This window comes from Coptis chinensis, chromosome 2 (genome assembly GCF_015680905.1).
Source record: "Coptis chinensis isolate HL-2020 chromosome 2, ASM1568090v1, whole genome shotgun sequence".
NCBI classification, from domain to species: domain Eukaryota; kingdom Viridiplantae; phylum Streptophyta; class Magnoliopsida; order Ranunculales; family Ranunculaceae; genus Coptis; species Coptis chinensis.
In genome coordinates, this window is record NC_141457.1 from 64,851,439 (window position 1) to 64,869,339 (window position 17,901).

A 17,901-nucleotide genomic window follows, 5' to 3' on the forward strand; every position below is an offset into this window, starting at 1 on the left:
ACATATGATAGGTTTTATGATTTCTACATATGACAGGTTTTATGATTTAATATTGAAATACAATGGAGACTCTGTCGAAATTTTCATTTGTAAAATATGTGTTGTGATTTTTCTACGTGGAGAATGTAATATTTGCTTCTAAAGTAAATAACTGTGTAACTTGTTATATGTATAGTGTTTTAAAACCTTTGGGATGTTACTTTAGTTTTCTGATGGTGTTGTATATATGTATTTTTGGTTCTTCAAATAACGAAAGACAAAACATGTTTCTTTGGAATGACATGTTTTGTGATTTAATGTTGAAGATATAGAGAATATTTTGCCAAAAGTTCCGTTCTTACCCATTTGGAGAATGTAATATTGTTTTAAAACTAAATGTATGTTGATAGGATATTATGTGATTTAGCTCCAAACATAAAAGGGCTCCATTAGCTATAGAGTTTTTTTTTTTTTTTTTTTTTTTTGTGTAAAGCATTGGCTATAGAGTTGGGTGCCCATCATAATGCATGACTACTTAATGGGGGAAATTCCCGCAAATACTAGCTTCTTCCATTATTGTTGGGATAATGGTCTATTTCTTCACATTTACCGCACACGTAGTTATTGATAGATAGAAGAATCACAGTATACATTTATGTGTACGTGCTAAAGCGTTACACATGTTAATACACGACTGTTGGTTCAACTACGCAATAAAATAACCGTAGCAAAAAAATTCAATCAATATTGTTACACTTGATAAACTAGACAATGATATAGTCTATTTTCCTTAGTTTATCTATCTAATTATCAAAAAATTAATCAAGTCGTGGAATATATATATATATATATATATATATATATATATATATATATATATATATATATATATATATATTGCCCCGCTCACAGACGGACTTCCGTAAAACGGACTTAACTAAAAAGTGAAATATCACGCGAAATATACTCACGAAGGCTTTAAAAATCGGGTCCTAAAAATTGAAAACCCCAAACCTCGCTCCTATTCTCTCTCAATATTACCGCGACTCTCTCCCTCCTGGTACTCTCTTTCTCTATAAAAGGTTTTCTCGTTTCTCTCTTTCTCATCTTATAAGCCTAAACAAAAAAAAGTGATCGGCTTTACATATACAAGCTTTGCGAATCTCGATTACACGTAAGTTTAGTTTTTTTTTTGCAAACATCATTATTCATTGTTGCATCTTCAAAGAAACCAACTGTTCATCATTGTTTGTGCTTGTTTTAGTAGTTACTAGTTTCAAGTTCACAAGTTCACACATTAGCGAGTCTTTGCGGGTTATGCCAGTAGCTTGGTTACATAGTTCAATATTGAAAACAGTGATGCGTTTCGATCACCACCATTGTGTATATATTGTTCTCTATTTATTGTGATGGTGGCTCAGGGAAATTGAAGACAGAATGTACTGACTGGTGGGTCGAGGATCTCTCAGTTTTAGGGATTGATTTCTATTAGAGAGTGATATCTGCATTAAGAAGATTAGGTGTTTCTCCTGACAGCATTATGACGTCTTTAATGCATTATGCTCAGACGTCACTGAAAGGTATTGGAAAAAATGAAGTTTGGGATCAAACAAAGATAAACCCGCAATGCGGAATGGCTCAAAATGAACCCAAGGTGATTCTGGAAATTCTTGTAAGTCTTCTTCCAGCAGCGAAAAGCACTTCCATTCCGCTGAATTTTCTCTTTGGAATGCTGAGATTGGAGATCACGGTTGTTGCTACAGTTGCATGCAGGCTTGAGCTAGAAAGGAGGATTGGTTTCCGGTTAGAGATGGTTTCCCTTGATGACTTAGTTATTCCTCCATTATGTGCTAGTAGCTCACCCAACTCTTTTGTTTCTGTTATATACAATTAACCTCTGTATAACTCAGAAGACTAGTAGATTTCGTTATAAGCAAGATGATCTGTGGATTTTTAGGATCATGAATCATATTAATTTGCCAGTTCATTTTCTGGATGTCCCTGGTGTGAACTACCAAATGGTGGAGTATTTCACATCGTTCTGCATCCTCTCTTGATCATTTTGCCATTGCTAGTGTATTATGTCCCTCACATCCAATTCCTTTTAGCAACATTTGCTACAATGCTTTTGAACACTGGACAAGCCCATTTCCAATGCGTTGTTGGTTAAGTCGTGTCTCTGAACTCTGGTTGTAGGAAATCTACTTTCCTTTTTATAGGAGACATTTGATTTTTGTGGATGAATGAGAACCATCTCGCTTGATTCAGGGATCAGTGTTGACACTTGAGATGTATTCAGAAATGGCTCCCTCAAAATCATGGACCTTGGTCTAAGTCCTAACACCTAGTGCATTTTCAATCTGAACAGAAATCTCTTGTAACTCTCTTTTCAGGCTCATCCAATGCTAACTGAAAATGAGTTTAAGAAGCTATGCAAGTTCATTGAATGCAAGAAGCTTTCTCAAGAGGCCTGTAATCATGTTGCTCAGAATGATCGTCTTCCAGTCCAAATGGCAATACGTGCGGGTTCTATACTTGGAGCAAGTCCGCCTAAAGAGGTTATTCTCTTGTAGTTGTGGTGATGGTGTTCTGTGTCATCCTAGATGAGTGAAACTTCTATTTCTTGTGTTCATGAGAGCTTTTGAAGTGTTTGAAAACAGATTGATCTCGGAAAGGAAATTGAGACATTAAATTTACTGGTCTCGCAGCTCTAGTTTTTATTTGTCCAAACATTATTGAAGAAGACTACTTTCAAGTGCTGCAAATGTATCATATCCATTCTGAATTTGATATATATACTTCAACATTATTCTAGCAGTTAGTACAAGCTGGTATTCAAACTGTCTTTGCCAGTAGTTTTTGTTGCTGGTGCGATTTTTGTTACACACTTGATTATTAGCTAAAAATAATAACAAGTCATAAATTTTCCGACAACTTGATTATTATACAAAAACAACTTTTTAACAGATGAAAGTGATAACTGGCTTCACTCTTGAGAAGATATAGGAAATCATATTATTGACTTTTTACTACTTCAAATCCTAACTTAGATGAGAACGTACCAACATGGCAACATCATATTCATCCAATCATTACTAAAACTGAAAATATATTACTGAAGACATGTCTACTGGAGAAATTTACAGTGCCTTCTTCTCTATGGATGGACCAATGGAAATCCAAATGTTACCAATACTGCCAACTTCCAATTCCAAATGCTACCAACGATACCAACTTAACACTTCCCCCCACTCAAGTTGAGCATCCAGAATACTCAACTTGCTACTACCATGGCATTACCGTTGCCACTACCATGCCATTGTCACTGCCACAACTTCGGTTTTCCATTCTCCCAGCCTAACCAAACAAAAAAACAAACGACCAAACAGTATAGTAACAATTGGAAAAACCAGAACTACGTATACTTAAATGCAACGAGTCATTCTCACCACTAAAGTGGTGTTGTCACCGAGGATAACTTTGTCTATGATTTTTCAATCAGTGTTGCTCGCTGCAACACTTAGGATCCAAGGAACAATGCTCAAAACTGATCCTAGTTCAGGACCATTATTTCCAGCAGACTGTGAGGTGAGGATCCCATTCTGCATGGCATGGAATGCATCGATGGCGATTGGATCAATTGAATAGTCATCTGACTTCTCTCCGCCTAATGAGACTGAAAGTGTGTCCACACCATCACTAATAGCATCATCAAAAGCAGACAAAATATCTTGTGCATCACATCCTTCTTCCCAACAGACTTTGTAAACTGCAATCTTTGCCGAAGCAACTGCCCCTCTTGCATTGCCTTGAGCCAATCCGAAGAAGCTCACATTAGTAACTTGGTTTCCACTTGTGAAATAGTTGTTCTTGACTATAAGACTTCGCCTAATGGTCCACCAGGTGCCGAAGTCATCCATGAAACTGGTGTCATCCAACTTAATGGCTGAGATTTGCTTCCCCCACTATTATCAAATTCAGAATCAGTAATCCCAAGGCCCATTTGAATCTAATCAGTGTCCTCCCCAACTCCATTGTCACCTGACATTGACAACAAAAGAGTTGATGGTGAGAGTTTGCCACTATCATCAAAAAAGGATTTGTTGGTCCCTGTTCGGTTATCTCTTGCAGTTGACCAAGCATCTATGAACTGTCTCGGCATTTGTCTCTCATTAGGACTATAAGATTCTAATTCAAGGTTGAGAAACAAGCAACACGGATCGCTTTGAGGCTGGGTTCCAATTCCCCAAAGCTGGAGCTAAAATCTGTAAATGAGCTCAAGTTGTTGTTCTCTTGATAATGCTGCGGAAATGTGGTGTTCGTACTCGAATTCCCTTTAGCTTGCATCATCTCCCGCAAATCCTTGCTTGGAATAGAAACATTTTGTCCTTTGAGCATCTAGTCCATGCACCTGCAACAACAATAACAAAAAAGAAAACCCAAATGTAAAAATTACCAAAATACACAAGATTAATACACAAGAAAACAGAAATATAAACTTTAATGTAACCTGGAATCTTTGTAAGGTCTAACTGTGGCCATTGTTTAAAAAGGAATGCCCTTGAGATCAGGTTTTGAAAGAAACACTGAAGGCTGAGGATAGGGTCTTGGAGATCTAAGTTGATGAGAAGTGGTTTTTACTGAGAGTTTTGTAGGTGGAATAGAGCTAGTGATATTGCTATTGTTGATCTTAGTTTGTAGTTCCACCGGCTTTCTTGAACGAGGGCGGCTTCGGTGCATGTGTCGCTGCGCAACATCTCTTGAACACCGCCATTTCTTCCCATCTGTTCTTCTACATCTACCTGGTTCAGGATCTCCATTGGAGAACCTCAGATTGTAACAAGAACCCCTAGCCACTAGACCAAACAAACAAAACAAACCCAAATATTAATTGAAAATGGACTGTGAAACAAGTACAGGCCAGTAAAAAAAACCCACTGACCAGATCATTAAAGATGAAGACACATTGATGAACTTAAAACTAAATAAAACAAAAACAGAGAGAAGTACTAGTAACATTGAAAACCAAAAGGAGAAGGACCAAATAAAATGGGTTGAGATAAATTACAAGAAGAAAAAGTAGCAATTTTCTAGAATAAAACTAGTAACATTGTTTCTAGAATAACCACTGAGAAACAACAAATGCAAGTGTACCGAAGTTTAGGTGTTCTCTTTCTCAGATAATCTACTCCAATTGTTTTCTTATATGTATGGCCCATTGTAAACCCCAAATCAACCCCGAAACACATCAAGAATAAAGCAACAATCAAAAGAACATTTTTCTAGAATAAAGGTATTAGAAACTAACACTTCTTTTCTAAATTCATCAATCTAAGCATTCCAAATTACATTAGCGAACAACGACAACAGAATATAACCACTCATCATCTCACAGATTTCATAGTTCCAACCAAAATAACAAACACCAAAATTAGGAGATAAATTATATGAATCTGCAGTAATCGTCGACAGCAACCAAAAACCAAGAGATAAATTCTGAAACAATCTTCTGTTCTTGCTCCTTCTCCACATGACTTTTTTTTTGTTTCTCTTCAATCTCTCCACCATTCTTCACACACGAATTTGCAATCTCGTTTTTAATTAGAATTTTAGGATGAGAAATAGAGAAAAGAGGAACCCATGAGAAAGAGAGAGTATAGAGGGGGAGACAGGTCACTCTATGTTATGTTTGGAGAAAGAATAGGAGAGAGGGAGCGAGTGAGAGAGTTTTGAGAAAACCCTTTGCGAGATTATATTTTGAAATTTCGGTTTTTAAGTAAAGTCTGTAAACGGACATCCGTCTAGGAGCGGGGTTGTATATATATATTTTCTTTGGAAACTTCTTTTATTTTTTTCTTTTCTTAAGCAACTAACTAATTTTGGTTTTCCACATGTTTTTCTCTTTATTCTCTTTACTCATCCTATTCTCAGACTCATTCAAAGATGGATAGGCTTATTTTTATTTTTATTGGTTTAAAAGATGAGTAAAGGATTTGTGGTTGCGAAAAGGCTAATTGAAAGGCTCAGAAAGGCGACTAGCGGATAATTACTTATAGGTATGAATTTTTAGCTATATCAATCCAAAGAGGGCCTAAATTCTCGCTTAGGATATGGTATGGTGATCAAGCAAATATATGTGTGATTTCTCTACTCAGATTATATGTCTACTTGTGTCATCATTCAGCTACTCACTCATATGAGGTTTTTAGGCTAGAATCTCACAGGATATGTAGAATTAAGTAGTTTAACCTAGGTCTTAGAAAAATACTGCCAAGTACACTCATACATGCTCATGCAAGATGTTAATGAAAAGATGTAATAACTATTACCTACGTATTAACCTAACTTTCTAATAACTACGCTTAATTCTATTGCTACTTGAGATTTCTAGACTAATATCATCATGGAAAAGGAAATAATACCATTATCCTAAGTGCATAGTATAAACTTTTTTTTTTTTTTTTTTTTTTTTTTTTTTTTTTTTTTTTTTTTTTATACGATAAATAATATGTAATATACAACTTAATATGTGCTTAAACATTTATAACGTGTTTCTATACCACCCCCATACAGAATCATGCTTTGTCCCTAAAGTATGAAATGAAAATAAAGGATAGAGAGTACTATAGAAACGTGCTTGGAAATGGGAGCACGTATAAAAGAAAGTTAAATGATACAAATATAAATAATAAAATGCAAACGCAACTCCTATATGAGTTCCATCCATTATGGAGATAAAAGGAAATAAAATCCGCTTGGGACATAAGCGGACACTAACAATAAATATAAATATTACCATATATAGTTGTTTCAAATCATACATTTTCCTCCGTTTGCTCCTCACTTGTGGAATGAGGCTATTTTAAGTCTTGCATATCTATGACTACTTTCTAAGCCTTCATCCTATTTTTCATCTACCCTAGCCAACCTATTTAGTTCAATTTGGTCGGACGGGGTGCATGGGGCTACTAGGTGAGGTTGTAGGCACCAGCCAGGCCAAACCATAGCACGCAAAGAACGGACTATAGCATTGGTCGTGCGCATTGTATCAACCTTAACCCAATTAGTGAAACGTGTACAGAATTTGGGGAAAAAGAATGTCATTATATGTGTGACTCTGACTAACATAAGAAGGTACTAATGCCTAATAGTCTGTACTCTTGCAAGACCATCCACTATGGTTTTGGATATATCATAATACCAATGCCCTTCTGCTAAAGCAAAGAAGGCGTGGCATACGCGGGAATCCGCATATTTAAAATGCCAATCTCCTAGGACATTAAGCTTAAGGAAAAGCATAGCAAGGCCCGTATTGAGGGCCATGCTTCCTAAGGATACGTTACGTTGGCCTTGGTGTTCTATTTGAAATATACCAGCACCATATGTCTCGTGGAAGTTTACCCAATCATAATGGTTGTCATTATCATCTATATAGTTAAGCTCGGTATGTGGGGCATCAGTTAGAATTTCTAAGGCATATGCAATTAAGTACTTAGTCAGTAAACAAGGTTTGTCATCTAATGTCACGATGAGTCCACCTTCTCCAGGGGAGCGTGTATAGAATTCAACATTCTCATAAAAATATTTTGTAAGTGTAGGAGAATAAATTTGATCAAGTCTTAACAGTAGGGTTTCCCAATGGTGCTCCAATATCATATCATCAAAGTATGCACCGTACTTATAATTGAGATAAAGATCCTTAAAAGACTGTTCCAGTATAATTTTTGGAGTAGACATACAACCGAGTAATGAATTAAAGTACTGGAAGTTAGAAAAGTGGAACCTGGAAATCCGAGCCTGAAAGCTTGCGGTGAGGGCGTGCTCGCTTGCAATAACCCTTGGGTGGGCGCGGTGCGTGCTAAGTTTGGTCTTGTGTGAGGCGCGTGCGAACTCTGAGATGCAGCGATGTGTTTAGTGTTTTTAGTTATGAAACTACATGCTTAGAGATTGTTTTTATAGTGTTTGGTTGCTAAGTCTAAGGCCAGATTGTTGCTAAAATAAAAGATGTGAAAAAATATATTTTTGGAATAGTTTCCTACACATGCATTCTATTTCAATTTTTGGAATTTCTATATATGATTAGCCTCTAAAATTCCCTGAAATTTTGACATTCCACAAAATTTATGGTTCCTAATTAAATTATGGATCCCAATTGAATGAAACAAGGCCCATGGGTTGCATATAATGGGTTTCTCTATTAGATTAGCTTATGAAATTCCGCAAAACTTTGAAATTCCTCGAAGTATCAGGTACTTAATTACATTGTGGATCCCAATTAAATTAAACAAGGCCCAATGGTTAATATATTTTGGCCCAAAACTTATATAAATGTGATTTAAGACATGCAATTTCATACGTTCACATATATTAAAATATACTACCCAAACAATTGGGGAGGGGGTTCATGACACTGATAAATTAAATTACCTAAACATGCTGAATATTAACTCAAAAACTATATGGTAAAATAAAAATATGCAATTAATCATGTATTAAATTTAACAATACGTGCATAGATGAATAATCAAATAAACAAATAAATACGAACTACTTAACTAAAAATGAAATTAACAATTAATTAAACTAAAGTATTGAAATTAAAACAAGTACGGAAATTAAATAGTTATTACAAAATAGAAATAATTCTAAATCAAATTCATCACAACAAATGTAAAAAAAAAAAAAAGCTATCCCTGGAAAGAAGAAGGTCCTAAACCATCAGACGGACGACGATGACGACGCTCATGTCTAGAGTTAGAAGAAGAAGGCGAACCTCCTGGCTGAGGCAAACGTCTCAAGACTTCTGCCTGAAAAGCTGCCTGCGCCTCTTCCATATTCTCTATCGAATTAAGCATGTCGGCGTGCTTATCAGATATGGTTCGAATGTTATGCTCTAAGCTGCGGTGATCACGTTGAATGGAACCCTGACGCCTCTATATCGATTCATAGAGCGTATTTAGGTTTCATTGATGATCATAAAGTGTACGCATCCCGCTATGGAGTAGTGAAAAATGTGCAAAATCAGAAGAAGCATGATCCATAGCATTCTAAGCAAAACAAACAAGATATTTATCTTCATCCTCATCTTGATCCATACAATCAGCTATCTTTTCAGGCAGTGTCCAATGCCTTTGGACACAGTCACTATACGCTTTTGTGTTTGAGTAAAGCTTAATATGAGTCCTAGGTGACTCAAACACGCAACCCCAAGATAACATAATCTTAGTAACTAAAACAGGTAGGGATGTAGTGCTCAGGCCTGCAGCCATAAGATCTTCCCGTATAAAATCAATGAGACAAAAATCATACCTCATGTTCTGCAGAACCCAAAGAATGTGCAGGAATGACAAGCTGATGTCACTCAGCTTCGAAGTGCTACAGAGGTTCTTCCCTAGCCACTATGTCACAGCCAGCTGGTTAATCCTCAACGACTGTTGCCTGGCACAGTGAGAACAATTATTGTATCGACCATCAAGCAGCGTCTCTAGCATTAACTAATGCACTCCATCAAACTGGGATCTCTGTAAGGTCAAGATGACCTGTTTAGCGGGTTTTCCAGTGATGGTAGCAAGCAAATCATGAGTCACATCCATGTGAGCTCCATCCAAATCCACAAACATCCTCCCTGAAGGAAGTATCCTCTTATTCCGATAAAACTTCAACACCAAATCCTCATGGTAGTACTTCTCAGTAGAGTACCACATTCTATCCCACCCACTAGCACACATCTCCATACCGTAGAATGGCTGGAATATCTCCGTATTAAATGCGAATTCCGGTATGATTTCTACTGGTCGGGCCCTTGTATGGTTGGATTTTGAATATGGGTGAGGGTTTAAATAGGGGATGATTAGGGGAAGGTGTTGTAAAAAGTTGGTGAAGGTCTGTTTCGATGGGGGCGCTTGAATTCAGTTTCCGATAGGCGCGGTGCGCGCAGGATCGATTTAGGGTAGGTTTAATTTTGGTTGGGAAGATGAAATGAATGGGCCGGTGCTCGAGTTGCAATGGGATGGTCTGTGGGGTGTAAATATCGTGGGTTGGGTGGAAAAATAAATTTTGGCCCAAGCCCAAATCTTTTCAATAATACCCATCTTGTCTTGCTGCCTCGTAAACTGAAAACTAAGATTCCTGATTTGTTTGTGGTCCAATTTTTGTGAATGAGCTATGAAAATGATCACCATGAAAAATGCTATCTAATGATCTAGGAAAAACTCAAATCTAACCGTGGGTGACATATGAAATGGTGGAAGAACGCCTCAAAATGTATAAATGGCATAAGTTATGTGGGCGATGGAAAATCTAGAAGACTAGATTGTGTCACACGAATCTATATGACTAAAAGGGTAGCATAAACAAATATAGGAATTAAGATAACAAGGTGGGGTGATTACCCACCCCCAAACAAAATTTTAGAATAGGATGAATTTTTTTTTGTTGTGGTGAAAAAGAATGTCTTTTAAAGTAAGATACCCTAGACTTTCTAATATATCTAATATTTATGGGTTTTATATTTTCTAATTTTTATGAAAAGGATTTTTAAAAAGCTAAAAACAAACAAAGCAAGTAAAAATGTAAATCACTCCATAGAGAAACACTACTAAAAAAAATGAGAAAAAGTGCAAGAAAGGAATGCGTGAATTACATGAACGTGGACTAAGGATCCAGTACTTACAACCACACACTCCGAAAGGAGGGTCCGGTTACCTTAATGGAGTACTCCCAAAATATAGAATATGGATAGGAAGTACACCAAGCATAGAGGTCAATCCTCATAAACAGGGTCTTGTAGAAGGGTTTCTTCATCTAAAGCGGGCGAACGTAATTCGTGGAAATGTTTTAAGTGTTGCCCATTTACTTGAAAGGTACTGTTGTCTTTGAGATTTACCAAAGTAATTACCCCTTGAGGAGTGACATCAGTAACTAGAAAAGGTCCGGACCAACGTGTTTTTGATTTACCAAGAAAAATATACAAACGTGAGTTATATAGCAAAACTTTTTGACCAAGGTCAAACTCTTTACGCAAAATATGTTTATCATGAATACGTTTCATGTTAGCTTTATAATCATTCGCTAAATCGTAAGAATCGCTACGGATCTCTTCAAGCTCATTTAATTGCAATTTACACGCGTCTAGACCAGTCTTTCCTATCAGGATTAACTGTCATTTCTAAAATCTTTTTTAATTTCTCTATTAGACACCTCTACTTGACCATTAGTTTGTGGGTGATACGGAGTCGCCACCTTATGGGTAACTCCATATTTCTTGACTAAAGCTTCAATAACTCTATTACAAAAATATTTTCCTCCATCGCTAATGATGGCTTTAGGTACGCCGAAATGTGATAATATATACTCCTTCATAAAAAAATACTACAATTTTATGGTCATTATTACGACAAGTCATAGCTTCAATCCATTTAGAAACATAGTCTACAGCTACAAGAATATAAATAAAACCATGCGAAACAGAAAATGGGCCCATGAAATCAATACCCCAGACATAAAAAAATCTCTACTATAAGAATGGGATTTAAGGGCATCATATTATGTTAAGTAATAGGCCCAAGTTGTTGACATCTAATACACGCTTTGCAGTGTGCATATGCATCTTGAAACAAGGTCGGCCAATAAAAACCGCATTAAAGAACTTTGGTGGTAGTTTTCTTTCCACTAAAATAACCCCCGCATGATTGTTCATGGCAGAAGGATAAGACTTCATTGTGCTCCCACTGGGGAATGCAACGACAAATTATCTGATCCACATAATATTTAAAAAGATAGGGTTCATCCTAGTAATAAAACTTAACTTTGGCCAAAAATCTCTTGCGTTCACTCCTAGTCCATATATCATGAATGATCTCAGACACTAAAAAGTTAACAATGTTTGCATACTAAGGTGTAGAAAAAATTGAATAAAGATGCTCATCTAGAAAAGAGTCAGATATCGATTCGGAATTACTGTCATCCTCATTAGTTAACCTATATAAGTGATCTCCAACTACATTTTCAGCTTCTTTTTTATCCTTAATTTCTAAGGTAAATTCAGTTAGGAGAAAAATCCAACGGATTAATCTCTGCTTAGCATCCTTCTTCGTGAGAAGGTACCTAAGCGCGGCATGGTCTATATAGACGATGGTCGTGGAACCAACTAAGTAGAGACGAAACTTATCTAAGGCATAGACAATTGCTAAAAATTATTTTTCAGTAGTAGTGTAATTACGTTGAGCATCATTTAAGGTTTTACTACCATAAAATAACTGTGGATTTATTATCTAACTTCTGTCCTAGCAGAACACCAACGACATAATCCCTAGCATCACACATAAGTTCAAAAGGTTTTGACCAGTATGGTGGTTATATGATAGGTGCAGAGGTTAAAGCGGATTTCAAAGTTTCAAAAGCTTATTTGCAGTCATAATTAAAAAAAATGGCATATTTTAAAAGCAATTGTGTTAAAGGCTTAGCTATTTTTGAAAAATCTTTTATGAAACGTCTGTAGAAACCTGCATGGCTTAGAAAGGCCCTAATGTCACGGATAGTCCGTGGTATAGGCAGAGACACTATTTTATCTATTTTAGCTTTATCCACTTCTATTCCATTTTTAGAAACAATATGACCTAAAACTATGCCTTTAGTGATCATAAAATGACATTTTTTCCAGTTTAAGACTAAGTTATTTTTCTGACACCGTTTCAAAACTTTAGAAAGATTTAAAAGACAATCTTCAAAGGAATGACCATGAATAGAAAAATCATCCATAAATACTTCCATGAATTTCTCCACAATGTCACTAAAAATATATAGCATACAACGCTGGAAAGTACCAGGTGCATTACAAAGGCCAAAGGGCATTCTTTTATATGCATACGTATCAAAGAGACAGGTGAATGTAGTTTTCTTTTGGTCATCACTACACCAAAAGGGTGATTTTGTAACGCACTCATTTTTCGCTTAGTAACGTTTTTTAACCGTTACACAATTATTAACGTTTATAAGGAGTTAGTATGTCACTTTTTCCGTTACTTAATTTAAGATAATTATCGAAATTAATTTGTCATGGTTGACTAACACATGGATACCGTTAGAAATAAAATAAAAAAGAAAAAAATCTGAAAAATAAAAGACAGTCTAAAACCGAAGGTTGGAATCCCGCACTCCTCTCTCTCACTTTCAGAGAGGGCGAAGTGGTTGGCTTAAACCAGCACTTCCTCATCTAAAACGAAGGTAAGGGTTTTTTTCTTCTTCTTTTGTTAGTTCTTCGTCTCTTTCTTCTTCTTCTTCTTCTCTTTTTAGGGTTTAGAAAATTTAGGTTTTTATTTTTGTGCTTTCCTCTTCAATTCTCTTATTTACTTTTTGTGCTTATATACCAATGGTTTAATTAGATTTCAGATTTCGGTTTGAGAACGAGTTAGGTTTCTCAATGTGACGCTCAACTTTTCTGATTTGGAAAACTAATTTTGGTAAGGGATTTGTGAACATAGGTTCGTTGTTTTGTTGATTATCTCTTAATGTTCGTTGAATTTTTAAATTGTTTGATGAAAGTTTGAACTTTGTTCAACAGTTTTAATCTTTTCTATTTTTCACTCTTCGCAGATCTTGTTTCGATCTTATGCCAGGTCAGATTTGATAAATGATTGGTATTTTTACTAGGAATAGTTGTTTGTTAATGTTCACGAAATAAAGTATTGATTTTTTTATGTTATATCTAGTTGGGCATGTGTGTTTATGGGTTTTATAACATGGGGCTCAATTGTTATTAGCATTTGAAAGACTTTGAATGTATGATTAGTGAGGCTTTGTCAGCTATGGATTGTTCATAGAGATATTAGGGAAAATATAGCCTTGAATAATTAACAAATTTCTTCTGCTCATTTGGTAACTTTTCTAAAGTTAGCTTAGTAGCATGGATGTTTAGAGTTGCGCCCTGGGCGTGGTTATTTGCTAGCTTGTGTCTCCGATCTGATAAGCTCAAATTAGAAGCTACTGTATCAAGTTCAACACTCCATTTAAACGATTAACATTAAGAGCCTTTGAATACTTACTTAGTTTAGGGTAGAAATGGAGTGAAGTGTAGAATTAGGGAATCATAAATAGAAGGGATGGAAGTGCGAAAGGAACTAGTGAAGTTTGTTTGTGAGTTCTATGGTATTTGAAAGTTGACGTAGCTGATAGAATGTAGGATTAGTCCTTGAACAGCTAAGAAAAATGTGAAGTTATGAACACACTTCTTCTACTCATGTAGTCCACCCCCTTTAAAAGTTAAAGATATAGTAGCGTGTGTGTTCAGAGTTGCCCTGCTGGAATGGGCATTTGCTAGCTTGTGGTTCCTATCTAGTAACTCGGTAGGGTCAAGGTAGAAGCTACTGTATACATAATTACAGATCCACTCACTTTAAACTAAACTGTAAGATCTTCTCAGTGTAATTAAGTTCGGGAGGATATTAATATATCGAGATGGCCATATATATTAATCCTTTGAGCCATCACTGTTTCTACCTCTTGTTACAAGAGGGTTTGTTAATGACTTCGGTGCAAAGACTAGTAGGTAGCAAAGAAGACAAGTAGCTGATGTCTCAAACAAATTACAAACAAATGAAACAGAGATAACCACAAAGGAAAGCAATCTTGCTAAGATCAAAGATGTGGTATGTTACCTCTTCACTTGTAATTCTAGCTCTTTAGCATTTGTCATAGTCTTGTATTGTCATCAGATACTCAGACAGTAACTTGGTAGTATAAGTTTTGTTGGAGTGAACTACTGGTTTAGGTAGATCAATTTGGAGCACCTCAAGGTCATAACTATATAACTGTCTCTCCTTTTTAAGTCGTTATTTGTTTATTTAGTTTTCTCATTTATTTACTTTTTCTTTTACAATACTTATAACTTCTAGTACTATATAACTACCGCTACACCAAAACAGGGAATTAGTAACGTTCGCTTTTTTTCATTAGTAATAGTTTTTAAGCATAAGAGAGTTCCTCTCACTTTAATACCGTTAGCAATTATGAGGAACTGTTACAATGATTTTCCATTAAAATTGAATTAATTTCTAACATTTTTTTTGGAATTTTCTTACAAAATATATGCATTGTCAAACCGTGAACACAACAAAAAAACACAAAAAAAAATTAGAAATTTGGGAATTAAGTAAACTAAAAACTCGCGCTCTCTTGAAGTTTCACGTATTCACTCTTTAACTATGGACAAAAAAACTATCTTTAATCGATTCTCTCTCACAAATCTGTTTCGATCTCTCGCAACTAAATCTCTCAAATTTCTTTCAATCTCTCTCAAATCTGTTTCATTCTTTGAAATTTTGTTTCTTTGCCGCTTGTAAGTACGCCTTCCCCTTCCTCTTCCTTTCAATTATGTAGGGTTTGGTAATTCTTCGATAACACTAATTAACTTATCTCTCTCACTTTTTAATCCATTATGATCTAGGGATTTACTCGGTTTGTTTCAGTCCAAGTTCGGTTTGAGTTGCTGCAAAAGGTACGATTTTTATTTTTGCATTTGTGCATGTTCTTCGAGCGAAACTACTATCTTGTAGTCTGATTGTTCTTGTCTGCAAAGGGGATGATTTTAGGACTTATGATTTTTACTTTTGCATAAGAATCAGGCATAAAAAATAATTGTTTTTGGGTGTTGTTAGTTCTCTGTTTCAATTTGTTGGGTTATTTTTACTCTTCTGCTACTACTACTAGTACTAGTATTGAGTGTAAATTTAATGTGCTTGTGTCAAATACGAGTGAGACTCATACATTTGGTGGTGGGTTGTAGAGCCACGTACATTCCATATATATCAATAATAAGCTCTTGATTGGACCTTAATTTTAGCTTTGGATTAGATAAGTTTAAAATTTTCATGTTTACTGGTGCTTAGTTTTGCATTTTATTTGGTGTATCCAATTTTTAAATCTAATAATGTAAGTCTCAAGTAATTATTGTTTTATGAATTTTTAATCTAGTTACAATGAATTACCTCCTTGTTCATTGTGTTGATTTGGAACTATTATTGAAAAGTGTGGACTGTGGAGGTAACAAGTAATTATGCTGCCTGAGAGAACTTGCATTTGTGAGTGTTAAGTTGAGATAGGTTGTATAGAGATCCAATTGTGAGTAGATGAAATTGTTGTTGTATCTCTTTGCACTTTAGGAATAGCGGTAGCAGCTATGTTTACGAAACTTAAGCTATCATGCTACTAAAGTCTATGGTGGACGTCTATGATTTTTTTTTGTTCACTTTTTTTTGGCTATTATATAGAACCTCTCCTTAGCTTATTTCATGTTGTTTTTTCGAGAATCGAATTGAGCAATTGCCTCCCACAGAAAAAGTCTTATATTGATGTCTCTAATGCAAGTAATTTAGTTCATGTACTACCTGAATTTTGAGTGAAGGATACAATTGAGTATGGTTTAGAGTTCATTAAGTCGGCGTTGAAGTGTTTAAAGATATGTTTCACCCAGTTCTTTGGTGTGGACAAGTGTATGCTCATTGGAGGGCTAGCATGATGGTTAACATTAGCAACAGTATTTCCCTCCTTTTGTTTGATGTTGGTACTCTTTCTGATTTGGCAATTAGCATTGGTGGTAGTAGTTAATAGTAGTAGCCTCCTTTGGTAGCAAAATTCTCACATCTCTAAGTTGTTCGAACCCACTATGTTCAAGATTCCACTTGTTTGTAGCAGTCTTGATCGATAAGAACTTGGTAGTTTTAATGTCTTTGAAATTGAATATTTGGGGTGCTCAACTTGAGTGGGGGAAAATTGTTATGGGGAAGCATTATGCTTGTAGTGACTCGTTGAAGGTATTTTTTTCTGTAACCTTTTCTTACTACTTCGAAATCACTTATTGTTTAGTCTATGTAAGTTCATTCATTGTTGGTTTTGTTCTTATTAATGGGTTGTTAGTTGTGGTGTTAATTAGTTTGTTCAAGGAATGTCCACACCCAAATGACAAACAACGTATGAAACTTAGCAAAAAACTTAGGAATGTCGTGTTAATTCTTTAATTTTTTTCTGCAGTCCAGTCCACTGATCTAGATGTTTTCTATTCATAAGCATGTTTAGATAGATTTTGAAGATACATGGCCTCTTCTTATGAAATATAGATTTGTTCATGAAGCAATGCAAGTAGAGGTTTTGAATAACAAATCTGCTGCTCAAGTATATTCATGAAAGGACTCATTGTGTATTATTCATAAACTGTAACACTTGCATTTGACCTTCGTGAGGGTACTTTTTTTCAGCATGTGCATGTTGCTAAGCCATATATGTCATGGATTTGTCTAATGGGTGTTCTTGTATTGCATTTCACATTTCAGGGATTTATCTTCTAATGAACTCATTGGACCTGTGCCTAAGCTTAAGGTATTTCGTATAATATCTCTTTGTTGCATTTTAAAGTTTTCTCTATAGTCAGCAAATTGGGATGAACGGTCTATGGGGTAGTTGGCAGAATGTGGTTAGTGATAGTAATTGCTTCTAATGTATTATAGTTGCAGAAAATTACATGTGTACACACATCATTTGTCTTATTAGAGGACTATATTGATCACAAGGTTTCAAGAAATTTAGAATTTATGTGGTGTAGACTCATTTAACTTAGGTGACCAGAAAAATGTTAGTTTTTTTTATCTTGTTTGAACTTTTCACTCTTTGTATGTTTCCCTCCATATAGCTATGTATGGTGCAGCACAAAATGCCTTTAGCTACACTTTTCGTTGTTTCTACCTTCAAAAAGGAAAATTGTGATAAATGGGTGTCATGAAAACGTAATCTAGCTTATTGAGGATTTCATGCTTATATCAATGTTATTGAGATGAAGAAGATCCGTCAAATTAGGGCCTTTTTCTTTGTTTGAATATCCTTCCAAGTACAGACATATAGGTGCACTTCTATTCAGATGTAGGCAGCCTTCAA

At 35.5% G+C, this 17,901-nt stretch overlaps 2 long non-coding RNA genes across 2 annotated transcripts; one reads left to right on the forward strand and one right to left on the reverse strand.

Moving 5' to 3' along the window:
- Positions 1-986: 986 nt before the first annotated feature.
- Positions 987-4,199, forward strand: LOC147517173 (uncharacterized). Its single transcript, XR_015211362.1, has 2 exons — positions 987-1,153; positions 1,401-4,199. It is a non-coding gene; the product is annotated as an uncharacterized LOC147517173 (long non-coding RNA).
- On the reverse strand, positions 2,950-5,747 carry LOC147517174 (uncharacterized). Its single transcript, XR_015211361.1, has 2 exons — positions 4,490-5,747; positions 2,950-4,390 (listed from the first exon to the last, which is right to left on the reverse strand). It is a non-coding gene; the product is annotated as an uncharacterized LOC147517174 (long non-coding RNA).
- Between the last annotated feature and the right edge of the window lie 12,154 nt (positions 5,748-17,901).